The following is an 18,528-nucleotide window of genomic DNA, read 5'->3' as shown; positions in this document are numbered from 1 at the left end:
ACCAATGTGATCGGATTTTTCGTCCTTTTTCTACTTCACGTAAATACCTGGTCAAACTAATTAATAAGTTGGATTTAAGACACTTCAGAACGAGAGACCGGTGCGGTGTATTGTCTGAAGATGGCGGCGCCCATGAAAAACCAATTGTTGTCGGATATTTCGTCTTTTTCTACAAAATACGTCACGCTTTGTTTACTTCCGGATAACTGTTTAGCGCGAAATTCGTTCTCGTTTAGCAGACGCAATCCGAGAAGATTTTTTAACGAAATTTTGGATGAGCGATGTTGACAATTTCCACACCATTCTATACAGAAAAAAAGGTAAACAATTTTATATTAATAAATTGTATATTAATATTAATCCTCCCGAATCACCACGAGTGCTATTTATAGAAGGTGCGCATGGTAGAAGTCGGTCAGTGGGTCACAAATGTCAAAATCATTCACTTGGCTATCCTTGTTTGTAGGCTAGCCAACACAATTTAAACAATTGTTTAAATATCGATAAAAACCCACTAACATCATCCAACCTTCGATTCAGGGTGATTACTACTATACTACCTATAGTAAAATAGTTATATAGGCTACTAGTACTAGCAGGTGCCCGTGGGTAAAGAAAATAAAAAAAAATAGTTGGTTAGTGGGTCACAACTGTCAAATTCATTCCCGATTTAGTTATTCTAGGCCTAGCCATGCGATCTTTTATTTTTTACAAAAATTCATTATGCATTTGTATTGGTCACAATAAATTTGTTACCTGTGTGTTGGCTTTCCTTTATTAAAATACTGAGTAGGCCTATGTACAGCTACTGTCTGATACATTGACATAATCACAATAATAGGCCTATGTTAACTTGGCTATGTACTGCAGGACCTAGCAGTAGCAGTCCAGTCGCAATATGCATGGTACAACAATATCATTTCATATTATTAAAATATATATAGTACTATACTATTTATATTATATCATTCTGTTTCTGCAATCTGAAATGAATGGGTTTTTTTTTTATTAGATACACCCCTACATTTAGTGAAAGTATTACGTAAATAGTTATAATAAGCTGTACACCTCATTTAAAATGAAATACAATGAAGCAAGATTTAGATTACTGAATTTCATGAATAATCATTGATATTTGTTTTTACTGATATTTTAACTAGTTTATAGTAATAATGTAAATATGACAATTAATTTCTTTTTCAGATGTGTTCAGTTTGGGCCTAAATTTCAAATACAATAACTATAACATGTATGATTGGCCTTATTAATAATAAAACTACCTTTATGTGATGGTAGGGTAAGTTTAAGAATTATATTTTTCTGCAGCTATCCAAAATAATTTTTTTTTAAAAAAAATATAAACAATATCATTTAATATTATTAAAATATCTTGTACTATTATTATATCCTATAATGAAGTGAAAGCATCACAATAATTCATTATGCAGTTGTATCGGCCACAGTATAAATTGGTTACCCGTATTTTGTCTTTCTTTTAAAATACTCAGTTGGCCTACTGGTACATTGACAATTAATTTCTTTTTCAGATGTGTTCAGTTTGGGCCTAAATTTCAAATACGATAACTATAACATGTATGCGATTGACCTTATTAATAATCAAACTACCTTTATGTGATTGTATGGTAAGTTCAAGAATTATATTTTTCCTTCCTTTTCTGCTGCTATTGAAAATAAATTATATTTTTCTGCAGCTATCCAAAATAATTTTTTTTTTAAAAAAATATAAACAATATCATTTAATATTATTAAAATATCTTGTACTATTATTATATCCTATAATGAAGTGAAAGCATCACAATAATTCATTATGCAGTTGTATCGGCCACAATATAAATTGGTTACCCGTATTTTGTCTTTCTTTTAAAATACTCAATTGGCCTACTGGTACATTGACAATTAATTTCTTTTTCAGATGTGTTCAGTTTGGGCCTAAATTTCAAATACGATAACTATAACATGTATGCGATTGACCTTATTAATAATCAAACTACCTTTATGTGATTGTATGGTAAGTTCAAGAATTATATTTTTCCTTCCTTTTCTGCTGCTATTGAAAATAAATGTTGTTTTTTTAAAAATATAAACAATATTATTAAAATATCCTGTATTAATATTATATATTCTTCTTTCTGCGGTCTGAAATAAATGGGTTTTTTTTTTGTATTAAATACAACCCTACATATGATGTAGTGAAAGCATTACAAAAATTCATTATGCAGTTGGCCACAATAAATTTGTTACCTGTATTTTGGCTTTCTTTTAAAGCAAGAATTTCATATTTTCTAAGAAAGTAAAAACATAATTATTACTATTTCTTTTGCTCAATAGGTTGTCAACGCCCATAGATAGTTAACGATGCCTAGAATTTGTGGGACTGATATTCATGCAGCAAATGCCCTGAATGACTTGCGCCATTCGAACATTGTTAACAATGTTCATGAAAATGCATTGTATGAACTTGTCAGTGAATATTTCGCAGATTCTGTTGATGACATGAATGGTGAGGATTTTGATATTGATCATGAGACTGGTTATGATGAGCCTGATGAAATCATTAGTGTCTTGGACAGTGCAGAGGACCCGTCTTTGGCTGACGATTTTGATGTACCAGTGGTCCTTGGTGCAGTTGACAGGCATTATATGGACAATGTCCATGAAGATGATGATATTCAATCTGTTGATGAGGATAATGAAGGTGATGTTATCCGAGAAAATGATGCGCAGACTATCATGGGAATGGTAGGAGAGTTGATTTGCGACACAGATAAAGAATGTGAACTTCGTAAGATTCAAGATTACCAGTGTTCATGTGCTGCATTTAAGAAAAATGGAAAATGTCTGAAGCAGCTCAGCGTGGAACTCATTTATGAAATGCGTTTGAATATGTCAGCCATGACTGACTTTGAGAAGGACTTAGTTATCCTTGGTAAATTGAGTACCACCATGAATAGGTCAGAGATGACAACCTGTACTAAACGTTCAAAACAGCAAAAGCGTCAACGTCAACGAACCAGCTACTTTGTTGAGGGACACCAGATCTGTCATTCAGCGTTTGAATTCATTCACACGTGAGTTGATTTTTATTCAAAAATATGTCAGCATGTTTTTACATTTGTCTGCTTTCATTCTACTAGTAAAAAATTTCTATATCTAGGGGGAGCCATCTCAATATTTTTCAATAAAATAGCAATTACCTATCAATTTTGTGTAATAAAAGCCTGGTAGAATAATAATGTCCCGGCCATCTAGACTTCAAATCGTTGCAAAAACTGACCTACTAATGTCATGCAAAATCTGACCAAGATACTTGACAAGACATTTTCCATTGGTCAAAATACCGGAAGCCATCAATTTTACTCAAATTAAATCACATTTGACACTCATTTCATCTTTGCAATGCCTGTGGTCTTTACGAAAAGTGTTAAAATTTTTGTATAACTTTTGACGATTTTTTCTTTGGACTATATTATGTCCAGGTCCTGTAGTAATTACGCTGGCTGCATCTTACTGGTCAAAAGTGTAGGACCGTTTCGTTTTTTCTGTTACCTTACGTAAACAGCAATAGGAATGTCAATGTAAAGAAATTTCAGTCTGCAAAATATACCTACGTCAACGGCAACAGGAATTTCAATATAAAGAAATTTCAGTCTTTAAAATATGTCATACCCAATTAGGCTATACATGTACATGATTGTTTTCATGTATGTGTACCTGATTTTTGTTTGACTTGACTTTGTCCGTGTGACTGGGTAATTGCATACTTAATTTTGTATCAGAGATTGTGTATTTTGATTCAGTTTGAGTAAAAAAAGTGCCAAAAATACTATATAATATTGATTTGATTTTATCTATGATTCATAAATATAACTTTGAATCCATTTGGTAAAAACGTGTATCGTGATGCAGCCGGGTTATTGGGCTAGTACATGATACTGTATCATATTGTGGCACAGTGTATCATTTCCACACTATTTTGTGGTGCAGTTCCCACTTATCAGTGGTGCAGGACGGCAGACAAGAACAGCTGTCTAGTCGTTCAGATGGTACAAAAAAATGAGGTGATGTGTACATATTGGCCAACACTTAAAATATTCCTTGGAAGTTGAAATTCAATATAAGATGTTAAGCCCCATTTCATTTCATTTCAGCATATCTGGTGACAAGCTTGACAGTTGCATCAAACATTACAAGGAGCACGGCCTCACACCACGAGTAAAGAAATCTGGTGGAAGACGAGCTGAACGTCGATATTTGACCTATGATGATATCAAGCGTGTTGTGTCGTACATCACCTCCTTCACAGAAACTCATGGAATCATCTTACCAGGAAGGATTCCAGGGTTTAAAGATTTCACAATGAAACTGCTTCCATCATCAGAAACTAAGGCCTCTGTCTTCCGTAGTTATGATACCGCTATGGATGAGTTAGGTAAGATTAAATTGACATTCTGTAAGATTAATACATAAAGGGCTGACAGTTCTGCCTATAATAGTTAAAAAATAGACAATAGACATTTTCTTCCATAATTTATTTACATGTTCCAGAGACCAAAGACTCAAGCATTTTAAACTTAAATTTATCTTCACTTTTATCTAACCTTTTCGGCGACTTTCCACATAAGCTGTAATTTAAGGTGCATTATAAATCTTACTGTACGTTCTAACTGTGCTGGGTTTGTATTAAAGGGGAAGACCAACGATTTTCAATAAGGTTTCCATAAATAATAAATATATATTTAGAAATAATCCCTCCTATAACATATGCAAAAAATAATTTGCAAGCGAGAAATTAATTTTTATTAATACCGGAAGTGACGTAGTTGGTTCGACACGCTCACTGATCGCTATAGTAAACATACAAATTTGGAGCAAGTTTAGCGCTGTATTTTGTGATCGTTTCGCCGTTTGGCAGAAAATCTGATGAAAGGTAATCTTTATTAGGATATTAAGAACAAGAACTTACGGTGTTTTGAAGGTATAATATACAACGCGTTTGTTTACATCACGTGATAGCTGGCACGTGACAGATATTAACCGAACCAAATTGGCGACCTATTCGGCTAGCGACCTATTCGACCGATCCAGCTGGCAACCTGTTCGTTGGCAACCTATTCAGAAAGAGAGCGCACCCCTTTAATATGATTGTGCCAACTTTTACTAATAATATTTCGAAAGCTTATTTAATCAGCTTTCGGAATATATTTAGTTGGATGTCCAGAATTTTGTAAGATAATGCGAAATTACATCTCTATTCTGAGCTAAAGGAATGAATAAATGATAATATATTCTACTTTCATTTGATAAACGTTACGTTGGATTTTATTGGTTGATAAAAATAGATGAGTTTGGGCGACTGTTGAATTTATTCTGAATAGGTTGCCAACGAACAGGTTGCCAGCTGGATCGGTCGAATCGGTCGCTAGCCGAATAGGTCGCCAATTTGTGTTCGGTTAATATATGTCACGTGCCAGCTATCACGTGATGTAAACAATTAGACATGTGGCTTAAATTGTGTCACAGTGTCCAGTTTAGAAACTTAATTTACACAAACGCGTTGTATATTATACCTTCAAAACACCGTAAGTTCTTGTTCTTAATATCCTAATAAAGATTACCTTTCATCCGATTTTCTGCCAAACGGCGAAACGATCACAAAATACAGCGCTAAACTTACTCCAAATTTGTATGTTTACTATAGTGACCAGTGAGCGTGTCGAACCAACTACGTCACTTCCGGTATTATTAAAAATTAATTTCTCGCTTACAAATTATTTTTTGCATATGTTATAGGATGGATTATTTCTAAATATATATTTATTATTTATGGAAACCTTATTGAAAATCGTTGGTCTTCCCCTTTAAGATCCACGATTGTATCAATATTTTTAAAATGTCTTTAATATACAAACAGTATCTTGCCAGATCATTTCAATAAAATCGTCACACCAGCCACAATTCCATACTGTATAAAATAAGACACCATTGGAACCTTGTCCATACATTGTTTGAAATAATGGTACACAAAACATCAAAGGATGGTCAAGCTGCACAACCTTGTTTCGCGGAAAGCAAATAAAAGTTAAAAGGTATGACGACACAAACCAATTTCCACACTTTAAGGTACCTTTTCGCTCATCTGGGGATGTCGTCGGACAATTACATGTTATATGTACAGAGTGAAATTATTTACAAGGTGATTAGCGAAAAAAAATTAAAAGATTATTAGATATTTATATATATACTATTCAAAAAAAGTAGGGGATATTTGATTTTGGGGGCATAATACTAAAATATGCAAATGACTACGAAAAAAGTCACTATAGAACCTAACAGAGGAAACATTTCCAGTTACATGTGACGCCCAAACGCACCAATAGCTACCGCATGGAATGCAGGTGATGCTTGGGATCATCATGGGGGTCCAACCCAAGATTTGCACGACTCTGACTTTGAATGTTACAGTCATTGTGGCATTGAATTCCAGGGTGGAAACATCAGTTTAATTGTTTTAGTGACCAGAAAACAAATTTTGATATGCGTCGGCTTACCCAAAATGAAAGGTTACGTGCCCTTGGCATGCTACAGATCGGCACAACACAGGCGGTTGTGGCGCGGACGATGAATGTTTCTCAGTCTGTCATAAGCAGGCTATGGTCCAGATACCGTGATACACAATCTGTACAGGACAGACCACGCTCAGGTCGACCAAGGGCGACAACTCAAGCCCAGGATCGATTTATCCGTACCTTGGCCTTGAGAAATCGTGTCATCACAGCAAATCAGATCAGCGCTCGTCTTCAAACAGACACTGGTGTGAGAGTGAGTGGCCAGACGATTCGGAATCGACTGCATAGGGGTCACCTTCGCGCCCGACGTCCTCGCGTGATCCCTTGTTTGAGAGATCATCACATTCAGGCAAGACGTCGTTGGTGTAGGGATCGTCAACACTGGGATAATCGACGCTGGAGCAATGTGTTGTTTTCAGATGAGTCAAGGTTCACTGTTGATTTTTTGGACAGACGTAGGAGGGTGTGGCGTCGTCGAAACGAGCGCTTCCAAGACGTTAACGTCATCAGACATGATCGATTTGGGGGTGGTTCTGTTATGGTGTGGGGAGGCATCACTGTTGCTGGAAGAACGGCTTTACATGTTGTTGCAGGGCGTGTTACAGGCCAGTACTACCGGGACAACATCTTGGCAGTCCATGTTGTGCCGTTCGCACGACGTCATGGCCGCCGTTTCATCTTCCAGGATGACAACGCAAGATGTCACAGGGCCAGGATCGTTACAGGTTACCTCCAACAACAGAACATCACCACATTACCTTGGCCAGCACTGAGTCCCGAGCTCTCCCCCATCGAGCATGTCTGGGACATGCTTGCACAGAGGTTACGTCAACGTCAACAACGTCCTGCCAATGTCCAAGAACTTGCTGCTGCGTTGCAACAGGAATGGGACAATCTGGACCAAAATGACCTTAGACGTCTCATTAGGAGTATGCCACGTCGGATCAATGCTTGTTTGGCAAACAGAGGAGGATTTACCCGTTACTGACTTGGTTGTGATGCTGTGGTAACTTTGCTGTTTGACCCCGGGTATCATTTTACCCTTATAATGGTCAGTCTGTGCCTTACTTAGTCTAACGATCATTTGGAATAAATCGATGAATGTGAACTTCATTTCATTTTGTCATTTGTTTCTTCGTCAGTTTCATTAGGTGACTTTAATAGCACTTAAAAATCAAATATCCCCTACTTTTTTTGAATAGTATATGTACAAAACGAGTAGAGCAATTAATGACGGGACCACAATTTTTACGTGAAATTTGTTACAGGGCGATTAGCGAAAAAAATTTAAAGGCGTATTAGATATTTATATGAACAGAAAAAGTAGAACAAATGACGGGATGATAACAGTGCGATAGAGGCTATTAGCCCAAATTTTCACGTGAAAGTATATTGTCTTCACCCCTGTCCGTCCGTCATATGTTTGTGAACACTCTACAGGTCACAATTGTGATCTCTCACGCCTAAACCCGGCATAAGTCGCACTAATTGATTTTGCGCTATGGCACGTTAAACCTATTATTTGTTGAAAATGCATTGAGATGTCAATTTTTTTTTTTTTGTCTAATTAGCAAGATTAAACACTAATTTACCGAATAAATCATCTGAAATGTTGGAAATGTATTCTTAAAAGCTCTTAAATTATGTTTTTGTAAAGGGTACGCCTTTAAAACAAAGGAAAATTGACTTATAGCAATGCAAAATTCGCTTGAATTCACCGACATTTACCACGCTGTTGGTATATCCTAACCCCCTTATATGGGTGTAAACAGTAAGCTACGTCATTCTCCTTGTCTATTTCGAGTTGGGATTCCCAGATAGCATCCTTTTTGACCAATAAAAGATGGTTTTAGTCACCACATTCAATATAAACAAACACAGCTTGTTGCTAGACAACGGGCCAAAAAGACCGCCGCTGATTGGCCGAAAGGCCGGTGCGGTGTATTGTGGGAAGATGGCGGCGCCCATGAAAAACCAATGTGATCGGATTTTTCGTCCTTTTTCTACTTCACGTAAATACCTGGTCAAACTAATTAATAAGTTGGATTTAAGACACTTCAGAACGAGAGACCGGTGCGGTGTATTGTCTGAAGATGGCGGCGCCCATGAAAAACCAATTGTTGTCGGATATTTCGTCTTTTTCTACAAAATACGTCACGCTTTGTTTACTTCCGGATAACTGTTTAGCGCGAAATTCGTTCTCGTTTAGCAGACGCAATCCGAGAAGATTTTTTAACGAAATTTTGGATGAGCGATGTTGACAATTTCCACACCATTCTATACAGAAAAAAAGGTAAACAATTTTATATTAATAAATTGTATATTAATATTAATCCTCCCGAATCACCACGAGTGCTATTTATAGAAGGTGCGCATGGTAGAAGTCGGTCAGTGGGTCACAAATGTCAAAATCATTCACTTGGCTATCCTTGTTTGTAGGCTAGCCAACACAATTTAAACAATTGTTTAAATATCGATAAAAACCCACTAACATCATCCAACCTTCGATTCAGGGTGATTACTACTATACTACCTATAGTAAAATAGTTATATAGGCTACTAGTACTAGCAGGTGCCCGTGGGTAAAGAAAATAAAAAAAAATAGTTGGTTAGTGGGTCACAACTGTCAAATTCATTCCCGATTTAGTTATTCTAGGCCTAGCCATGCGATCTTTTATTTTTTACAAAAATTCATTATGCATTTGTATTGGTCACAATAAATTTGTTACCTGTGTGTTGGCTTTCCTTTATTAAAATACTGAGTAGGCCTATGTACAGCTACTGTCTGATACATTGACATAATCACAATAATAGGCCTATGTTAACTTGGCTATGTACTGCAGGACCTAGCAGTAGCAGTCCAGTCGCAATATGCATGGTACAACAATATCATTTCATATTATTAAAATATATATAGTACTATACTATTTATATTATATCATTCTGTTTCTGCAATCTGAAATGAATGGGTTTTTTTTTTATTAGATACACCCCTACATTTAGTGAAAGTATTACGTAAATAGTTATAATAAGCTGTACACCTCATTTAAAATGAAATACAATGAAGCAAGATTTAGATTACTGAATTTCATGAATAATCATTGATATTTGTTTTTACTGATATTTTAACTAGTTTATAGTAATAATGTAAATATGACAATTAATTTCTTTTTCAGATGTGTTCAGTTTGGGCCTAAATTTCAAATACAATAACTATAACATGTATGATTGGCCTTATTAATAATAAAACTACCTTTATGTGATGGTAGGGTAAGTTTAAGAATTATATTTTTCTGCAGCTATCCAAAATAATTTTTTTTTAAAAAAAATATAAACAATATCATTTAATATTATTAAAATATCTTGTACTATTATTATATCCTATAATGAAGTGAAAGCATCACAATAATTCATTATGCAGTTGTATCGGCCACAGTATAAATTGGTTACCCGTATTTTGTCTTTCTTTTAAAATACTCAGTTGGCCTACTGGTACATTGACAATTAATTTCTTTTTCAGATGTGTTCAGTTTGGGCCTAAATTTCAAATACGATAACTATAACATGTATGCGATTGACCTTATTAATAATCAAACTACCTTTATGTGATTGTATGGTAAGTTCAAGAATTATATTTTTCCTTCCTTTTCTGCTGCTATTGAAAATAAATTATATTTTTCTGCAGCTATCCAAAATAATTTTTTTTTTAAAAAAATATAAACAATATCATTTAATATTATTAAAATATCTTGTACTATTATTATATCCTATAATGAAGTGAAAGCATCACAATAATTCATTATGCAGTTGTATCGGCCACAATATAAATTGGTTACCCGTATTTTGTCTTTCTTTTAAAATACTCAATTGGCCTACTGGTACATTGACAATTAATTTCTTTTTCAGATGTGTTCAGTTTGGGCCTAAATTTCAAATACGATAACTATAACATGTATGCGATTGACCTTATTAATAATCAAACTACCTTTATGTGATTGTATGGTAAGTTCAAGAATTATATTTTTCCTTCCTTTTCTGCTGCTATTGAAAATAAATGTTGTTTTTTTAAAAATATAAACAATATTATTAAAATATCCTGTATTAATATTATATATTCTTCTTTCTGCGGTCTGAAATAAATGGGTTTTTTTTTTGTATTAAATACAACCCTACATATGATGTAGTGAAAGCATTACAAAAATTCATTATGCAGTTGGCCACAATAAATTTGTTACCTGTATTTTGGCTTTCTTTTAAAGCAAGAATTTCATATTTTCTAAGAAAGTAAAAACATAATTATTACTATTTCTTTTGCTCAATAGGTTGTCAACGCCCATAGATAGTTAACGATGCCTAGAATTTGTGGGACTGATATTCATGCAGCAAATGCCCTGAATGACTTGCGCCATTCGAACATTGTTAACAATGTTCATGAAAATGCATTGTATGAACTTGTCAGTGAATATTTCGCAGATTCTGTTGATGACATGAATGGTGAGGATTTTGATATTGATCATGAGACTGGTTATGATGAGCCTGATGAAATCATTAGTGTCTTGGACAGTGCAGAGGACCCGTCTTTGGCTGACGATTTTGATGTACCAGTGGTCCTTGGTGCAGTTGACAGGCATTATATGGACAATGTCCATGAAGATGATGATATTCAATCTGTTGATGAGGATAATGAAGGTGATGTTATCCGAGAAAATGATGCGCAGACTATCATGGGAATGGTAGGAGAGTTGATTTGCGACACAGATAAAGAATGTGAACTTCGTAAGATTCAAGATTACCAGTGTTCATGTGCTGCATTTAAGAAAAATGGAAAATGTCTGAAGCAGCTCAGCGTGGAACTCATTTATGAAATGCGTTTGAATATGTCAGCCATGACTGACTTTGAGAAGGACTTAGTTATCCTTGGTAAATTGAGTACCACCATGAATAGGTCAGAGATGACAACCTGTACTAAACGTTCAAAACAGCAAAAGCGTCAACGTCAACGAACCAGCTACTTTGTTGAGGGACACCAGATCTGTCATTCAGCGTTTGAATTCATTCACACGTGAGTTGATTTTTATTCAAAAATATGTCAGCATGTTTTTACATTTGTCTGCTTTCATTCTACTAGTAAAAAATTTCTATATCTAGGGGGAGCCATCTCAATATTTTTCAATAAAATAGCAATTACCTATCAATTTTGTGTAATAAAAGCCTGGTAGAATAATAATGTCCCGGCCATCTAGACTTCAAATCGTTGCAAAAACTGACCTACTAATGTCATGCAAAATCTGACCAAGATACTTGACAAGACATTTTCCATTGGTCAAAATACCGGAAGCCATCAATTTTACTCAAATTAAATCACATTTGACACTCATTTCATCTTTGCAATGCCTGTGGTCTTTACGAAAAGTGTTAAAATTTTTGTATAACTTTTGACGATTTTTTCTTTGGACTATATTATGTCCAGGTCCTGTAGTAATTACGCTGGCTGCATCTTACTGGTCAAAAGTGTAGGACCGTTTCGTTTTTTCTGTTACCTTACGTAAACAGCAATAGGAATGTCAATGTAAAGAAATTTCAGTCTGCAAAATATACCTACGTCAACGGCAACAGGAATTTCAATATAAAGAAATTTCAGTCTTTAAAATATGTCATACCCAATTAGGCTATACATGTACATGATTGTTTTCATGTATGTGTACCTGATTTTTGTTTGACTTGACTTTGTCCGTGTGACTGGGTAATTGCATACTTAATTTTGTATCAGAGATTGTGTATTTTGATTCAGTTTGAGTAAAAAAAGTGCCAAAAATACTATATAATATTGATTTGATTTTATCTATGATTCATAAATATAACTTTGAATCCATTTGGTAAAAACGTGTATCGTGATGCAGCCGGGTTATTGGGCTAGTACATGATACTGTATCATATTGTGGCACAGTGTATCATTTCCACACTATTTTGTGGTGCAGTTCCCACTTATCAGTGGTGCAGGACGGCAGACAAGAACAGCTGTCTAGTCGTTCAGATGGTACAAAAAAATGAGGTGATGTGTACATATTGGCCAACACTTAAAATATTCCTTGGAAGTTGAAATTCAATATAAGATGTTAAGCCCCATTTCATTTCATTTCAGCATATCTGGTGACAAGCTTGACAGTTGCATCAAACATTACAAGGAGCACGGCCTCACACCACGAGTAAAGAAATCTGGTGGAAGACGAGCTGAACGTCGATATTTGACCTATGATGATATCAAGCGTGTTGTGTCGTACATCACCTCCTTCACAGAAACTCATGGAATCATCTTACCAGGAAGGATTCCAGGGTTTAAAGATTTCACAATGAAACTGCTTCCATCATCAGAAACTAAGGCCTCTGTCTTCCGTAGTTATGATACCGCTATGGATGAGTTAGGTAAGATTAAATTGACATTCTGTAAGATTAATACATAAAGGGCTGACAGTTCTGCCTATAATAGTTAAAAAATAGACAATAGACATTTTCTTCCATAATTTATTTACATGTTCCAGAGACCAAAGACTCAAGCATTTTAAACTTAAATTTATCTTCACTTTTATCTAACCTTTTCGGCGACTTTCCACATAAGCTGTAATTTAAGGTGCATTATAAATCTTACTGTACGTTCTAACTGTGCTGGGTTTGTATTAAAGGGGAAGACCAACGATTTTCAATAAGGTTTCCATAAATAATAAATATATATTTAGAAATAATCCCTCCTATAACATATGCAAAAAATAATTTGCAAGCGAGAAATTAATTTTTATTAATACCGGAAGTGACGTAGTTGGTTCGACACGCTCACTGATCGCTATAGTAAACATACAAATTTGGAGCAAGTTTAGCGCTGTATTTTGTGATCGTTTCGCCGTTTGGCAGAAAATCTGATGAAAGGTAATCTTTATTAGGATATTAAGAACAAGAACTTACGGTGTTTTGAAGGTATAATATACAACGCGTTTGTTTACATCACGTGATAGCTGGCACGTGACAGATATTAACCGAACCAAATTGGCGACCTATTCGGCTAGCGACCTATTCGACCGATCCAGCTGGCAACCTGTTCGTTGGCAACCTATTCAGAAAGAGAGCGCACCCCTTTAATATGATTGTGCCAACTTTTACTAATAATATTTCGAAAGCTTATTTAATCAGCTTTCGGAATATATTTAGTTGGATGTCCAGAATTTTGTAAGATAATGCGAAATTACATCTCTATTCTGAGCTAAAGGAATGAATAAATGATAATATATTCTACTTTCATTTGATAAACGTTACGTTGGATTTTATTGGTTGATAAAAATAGATGAGTTTGGGCGACTGTTGAATTTATTCTGAATAGGTTGCCAACGAACAGGTTGCCAGCTGGATCGGTCGAATCGGTCGCTAGCCGAATAGGTCGCCAATTTGTGTTCGGTTAATATATGTCACGTGCCAGCTATCACGTGATGTAAACAATTAGACATGTGGCTTAAATTGTGTCACAGTGTCCAGTTTAGAAACTTAATTTACACAAACGCGTTGTATATTATACCTTCAAAACACCGTAAGTTCTTGTTCTTAATATCCTAATAAAGATTACCTTTCATCCGATTTTCTGCCAAACGGCGAAACGATCACAAAATACAGCGCTAAACTTACTCCAAATTTGTATGTTTACTATAGTGACCAGTGAGCGTGTCGAACCAACTACGTCACTTCCGGTATTATTAAAAATTAATTTCTCGCTTACAAATTATTTTTTGCATATGTTATAGGATGGATTATTTCTAAATATATATTTATTATTTATGGAAACCTTATTGAAAATCGTTGGTCTTCCCCTTTAAGATCCACGATTGTATCAATATTTTTAAAATGTCTTTAATATACAAACAGTATCTTGCCAGATCATTTCAATAAAATCGTCACACCAGCCACAATTCCATACTGTATAAAATAAGACACCATTGGAACCTTGTCCATACATTGTTTGAAATAATGGTACACAAAACATCAAAGGATGGTCAAGCTGCACAACCTTGTTTCGCGGAAAGCAAATAAAAGTTAAAAGGTATGACGACACAAACCAATTTCCACACTTTAAGGTACCTTTTCGCTCATCTGGGGATGTCGTCGGACAATTACATGTTATATGTACAGAGTGAAATTATTTACAAGGTGATTAGCGAAAAAAAATTAAAAGATTATTAGATATTTATATATATGTACAAAACGAGTAGAGCAATTAATGACGGGACCACAATTTTTACGTGAAATTTGTTACAGGGCGATTAGCGAAAAAAATTTAAAGGCGTATTAGATATTTATATGAACAGAAAAAGTAGAACAAATGACGGGATGATAACAGTGCGATAGAGGCTATTAGCCCAAATTTTCACGTGAAAGTATATTGTCTTCACCCCTGTCCGTCCGTCATATGTTTGTGAACACTCTACAGGTCACAATAAATTATGTGATTTTGACGAAACTTGAAATATAGGTTATCTCCAAAAAAATCTCGGTGCCTTTCGATACTGGCATTTATCGAATCGAAACTTCATGGACTGTACGACAAATCACGTTTTTAGCTTGTGGTTAGTCTAGAGGTCACAATTTTTATCCAACTTGAAATGTATGTTTATGACCTAAAGATCTCGGATCCTGTCGATATTCGCGCACATATGACCACAATTCTCAATATTATGACCCCAGATTGTACGAAAAATGGCGTTTTCAGCTGCGGTCCCTCTAGAGGTCACAAGTTTTATCCCATTTAAAAACAACGTTCAAATGTATTACCGTTACACCATGATGATGCTGGAGTTAGAATTTCGTGAAAATCGGACCGACACTGCCGCATTATGTACGCAAATAGTGTTAAAGTATTAATATCAAGGTTGTAGAGGTCACATTGTGATCCAATTTTGATGAAACTTGAAACATGTGTTGATGTCGCACAGATCTCGGACCTTTTCAATATTCGCGCATATCGAACCGTAAGTTCCTGGATTATGACCCCTGATAGTACGGAAAAATTGTTATTTTAGCTTGTGGACTCTTTTTGACACAATTTGTTTCTGATTGTAAAACTCGTTTAATAAATATATGACTGTTGCACCCTGATGACAAGTGACTTCGAATCGGACCGAAATTGCCTGACAAAATGGCCGCTCCTTGAACAATACCAATGAGGTGGACCCGCTAGAGGTCACAATTTTTATCGGATATTGATGAAACTAAAAATATATCCCAGATATTTCGATTCCTTTTGATATTCCCGCAAATCGCTTTTTGTAGCTTGTTTGCTGTCCATATCTGGCAAAATGTGGGCGTATCTTGCATGTCAACCGCTTGTTAATATATTTTGTTCACATTAGGTGTGAAATGAAATAGAATGGGGTTTAACGTCCCACTGTTCTGCTACGACTGGGCTAATGAAGACGGGCATACGCCATACAGTGTGCTATGAGTAATATTTTGCCCTGGCAGCGGCACTATGTCTTACTTTTATATCGAATTCTAAGTGCCAGAATATCTTTTACGTGCATGACAATGTATACACGGGACACGTCCCATCCGAACGACTAGACAGCCGTCCTTGTCCGGACCTCCATCAAAAAATTAAGCCTGAAGCATTGGGTTCATCCAAGGACGATAAGAGTTCCAGAACCTTCCTTTACGGATTTATTTCAAATTTGATGTGAAGCAATGGGATCATGAGAGGACAAATATTACCGACATTCCGCTGTCTTCCGTTCCTTAGTTATCCGCCCTTTCCCACAGACTTTGTGATAACTATAGACGCTACAGTTTTCTAACATAGTTTTTCATATCTGAAGGACAGCATTGGCCGGGACAGTGAGGGGATGTGCCATTTTGGGCGTATGTTTCATTACAATCACTTGTTCATGGATAATACGTCTACTGATTGTAACATGTACTGCGAAAGAAAACCTTTTAAATCTTAATTGTCAATAAAATTAGCTTTAAAAGAATCAAGATATAAATGCATTTATTTCAGAAACCGAAAGACGCAGAATGCTGAAAATTAATAGCGTTCATACTCTCATGGCCAATACATCACACACAATTTTAAAAACTTCAGCCTGTAGGCCAATCGCGTTTTCCGGCACGGAAAATTAAGTAATGCTGTAGGGTGCATCCTCTCATGACCACATAATGCTTCCCACCGCATCTTAAAAAGAATCTGTCAAAACCTGTATCCTCTATCACGTTCACAAGCCAATTGTTGATGGACCTAAAGATGGACGTACGTGACGACATACCTCCATACTAAAATGTGAACGTATACAAAAAGACAAAAACCAAAAACAAAATCACAATTACCCTATGCATATAACTATTTAAAATGTAAAAATATTGCATAAATTAAAATTAAACTTGTATCCTTTAGAAATCTAGCATTTTGCAATGTAACCCCGGTTGAGCAATTAAATGATATAATGATTGCCATTGATATTTCTTCGATCGTACACCCTTGAGATACTTGTACTCAAACAGAATGGAAGATTAACATGTTCAAAGCTTATTTGTTGAAAACAATTGAAGAATAAACAAATACATTAAACAAAAACAATAGTGTCCTGGATTTATAAATGACGGGAAGAATTGGTACCGTAGACGGTGGACTGGGGGCTCGTGAGGGTGGATCTTGTGGGTATAATATACGGTTACATCTATGCAAAAGCTTGACCAACATTTAGCTCTATTGTGTTTTCCCAGTAAATATTTATACAGTTGAACTGCACATGATAATTATCCTAGTACCACAGACATAATGTGTAGGAACGGATTAACAGTAAAGTGCAAAATTTATATTTAAATTAAATAACATCGTAATGATACCAAACTACGCCACCCAGCCCTTATCGAATCATTTAAACATATTAAGGTGGAGAAAAACAAAATCCTGCAATTTAAAACCAGAAGTTAATCTTCAATATCGAACTTTTTGATATAAGTATTAGTTATTAGTAGATGTCAAAGATCACTTAAGTGTTACATTAAAGCTGATAAATTTAAAGCTGGAACCGGAAGTATACAAAATCGGATCACTGAGGGCTGTTGTTTCCGTGTCGGAGAAATATCGATTTGAAATTTAATGAAATGAGGTTCAACGTCCTATTGTTCTGCGCCGACTGGAATATCGATTTGAAGCTTTTTTGGAAGAATCCAATATTAGGGACGGACGGGCGATGACTATATACACCCAAACTACATGTGGTAAGGTATTCAATACTGCATTGATGGAAGGCACCGCATCCTTTGATAATTTAAAAGCTTGTAGCCCCCCCGCCCCCAAAGCACTGGTCAACGCATTAGTATAACCAAACAATCCTAAAAAGGTCACAATATAAAGGTCACGCTAATATTTATTGGTTTCAAGCTGCCATCTTGATCGAATAAATGTGGTATAAATGTATACCAAGATGTGTCTGACTACAGAATAGAATAGTAACTATTCAAATCTCAGGATATGGTAACAAGATGTACATCAACCTGTGTTAAACATTTGGATAAATCTCTTTGCTAATAAACCTTCCAATGCTGTTTAATATAAAGTAATACTTACAAGTTAGAAACTCTCGCATGAGGGTAGACATCGGTGTGATATGCAAATAACTTAAATAGCATAGTTGTTATGTATGAAACACCACATACTGTCGGGATATATTATATTTCATTGAATAGATATGTCCTGCGTTTTAATGAATGGTCATATTGTTAATATTGTAAGAGTTTTCAATAGTATTTCGGCTTATGACTTGTGCCTAAAATTACACATGCCCTGTTAACATGCAGCAATCTGAGTGTAACATCCATCAAAACATTAATTAAAACGGATTGTCCTTGGTGGAGGTGGTGTCCAGAACTTTGAGTTAAATACCCTATATATAGTGCCGACCCATAC

The 18,528-nt window shown here is 35.4% G+C and overlaps 1 protein-coding gene across 1 annotated transcript in view; it reads right to left on the bottom strand.

The window, feature by feature from the left end:
• Nucleotides 1–18,262, bottom strand: part of LOC126831631 (uncharacterized) — a 31,634-nt gene extending 13,372 nt beyond the window's left edge. Inside the window, exon 1 of the mRNA XM_050562258.2 lies at nucleotides 18,190–18,262. The gene's annotated coding sequence lies outside the window, so the exon portion shown is untranslated. The remainder of the gene's footprint in view (nucleotides 1–18,189) is intronic.
• Between the last annotated feature and the right edge of the window lie 266 nt (nucleotides 18,263–18,528).

Source organism: Patella vulgata, chromosome 1 (assembly GCF_932274485.2).
Source record: "Patella vulgata chromosome 1, xgPatVulg1.2, whole genome shotgun sequence".
Classification (NCBI taxonomy): domain Eukaryota; kingdom Metazoa; phylum Mollusca; class Gastropoda; family Patellidae; genus Patella; species Patella vulgata.
Note: the sequence above shows the minus strand (reverse complement) of the source record. Positions and strands in the feature narration are given on the sequence as shown.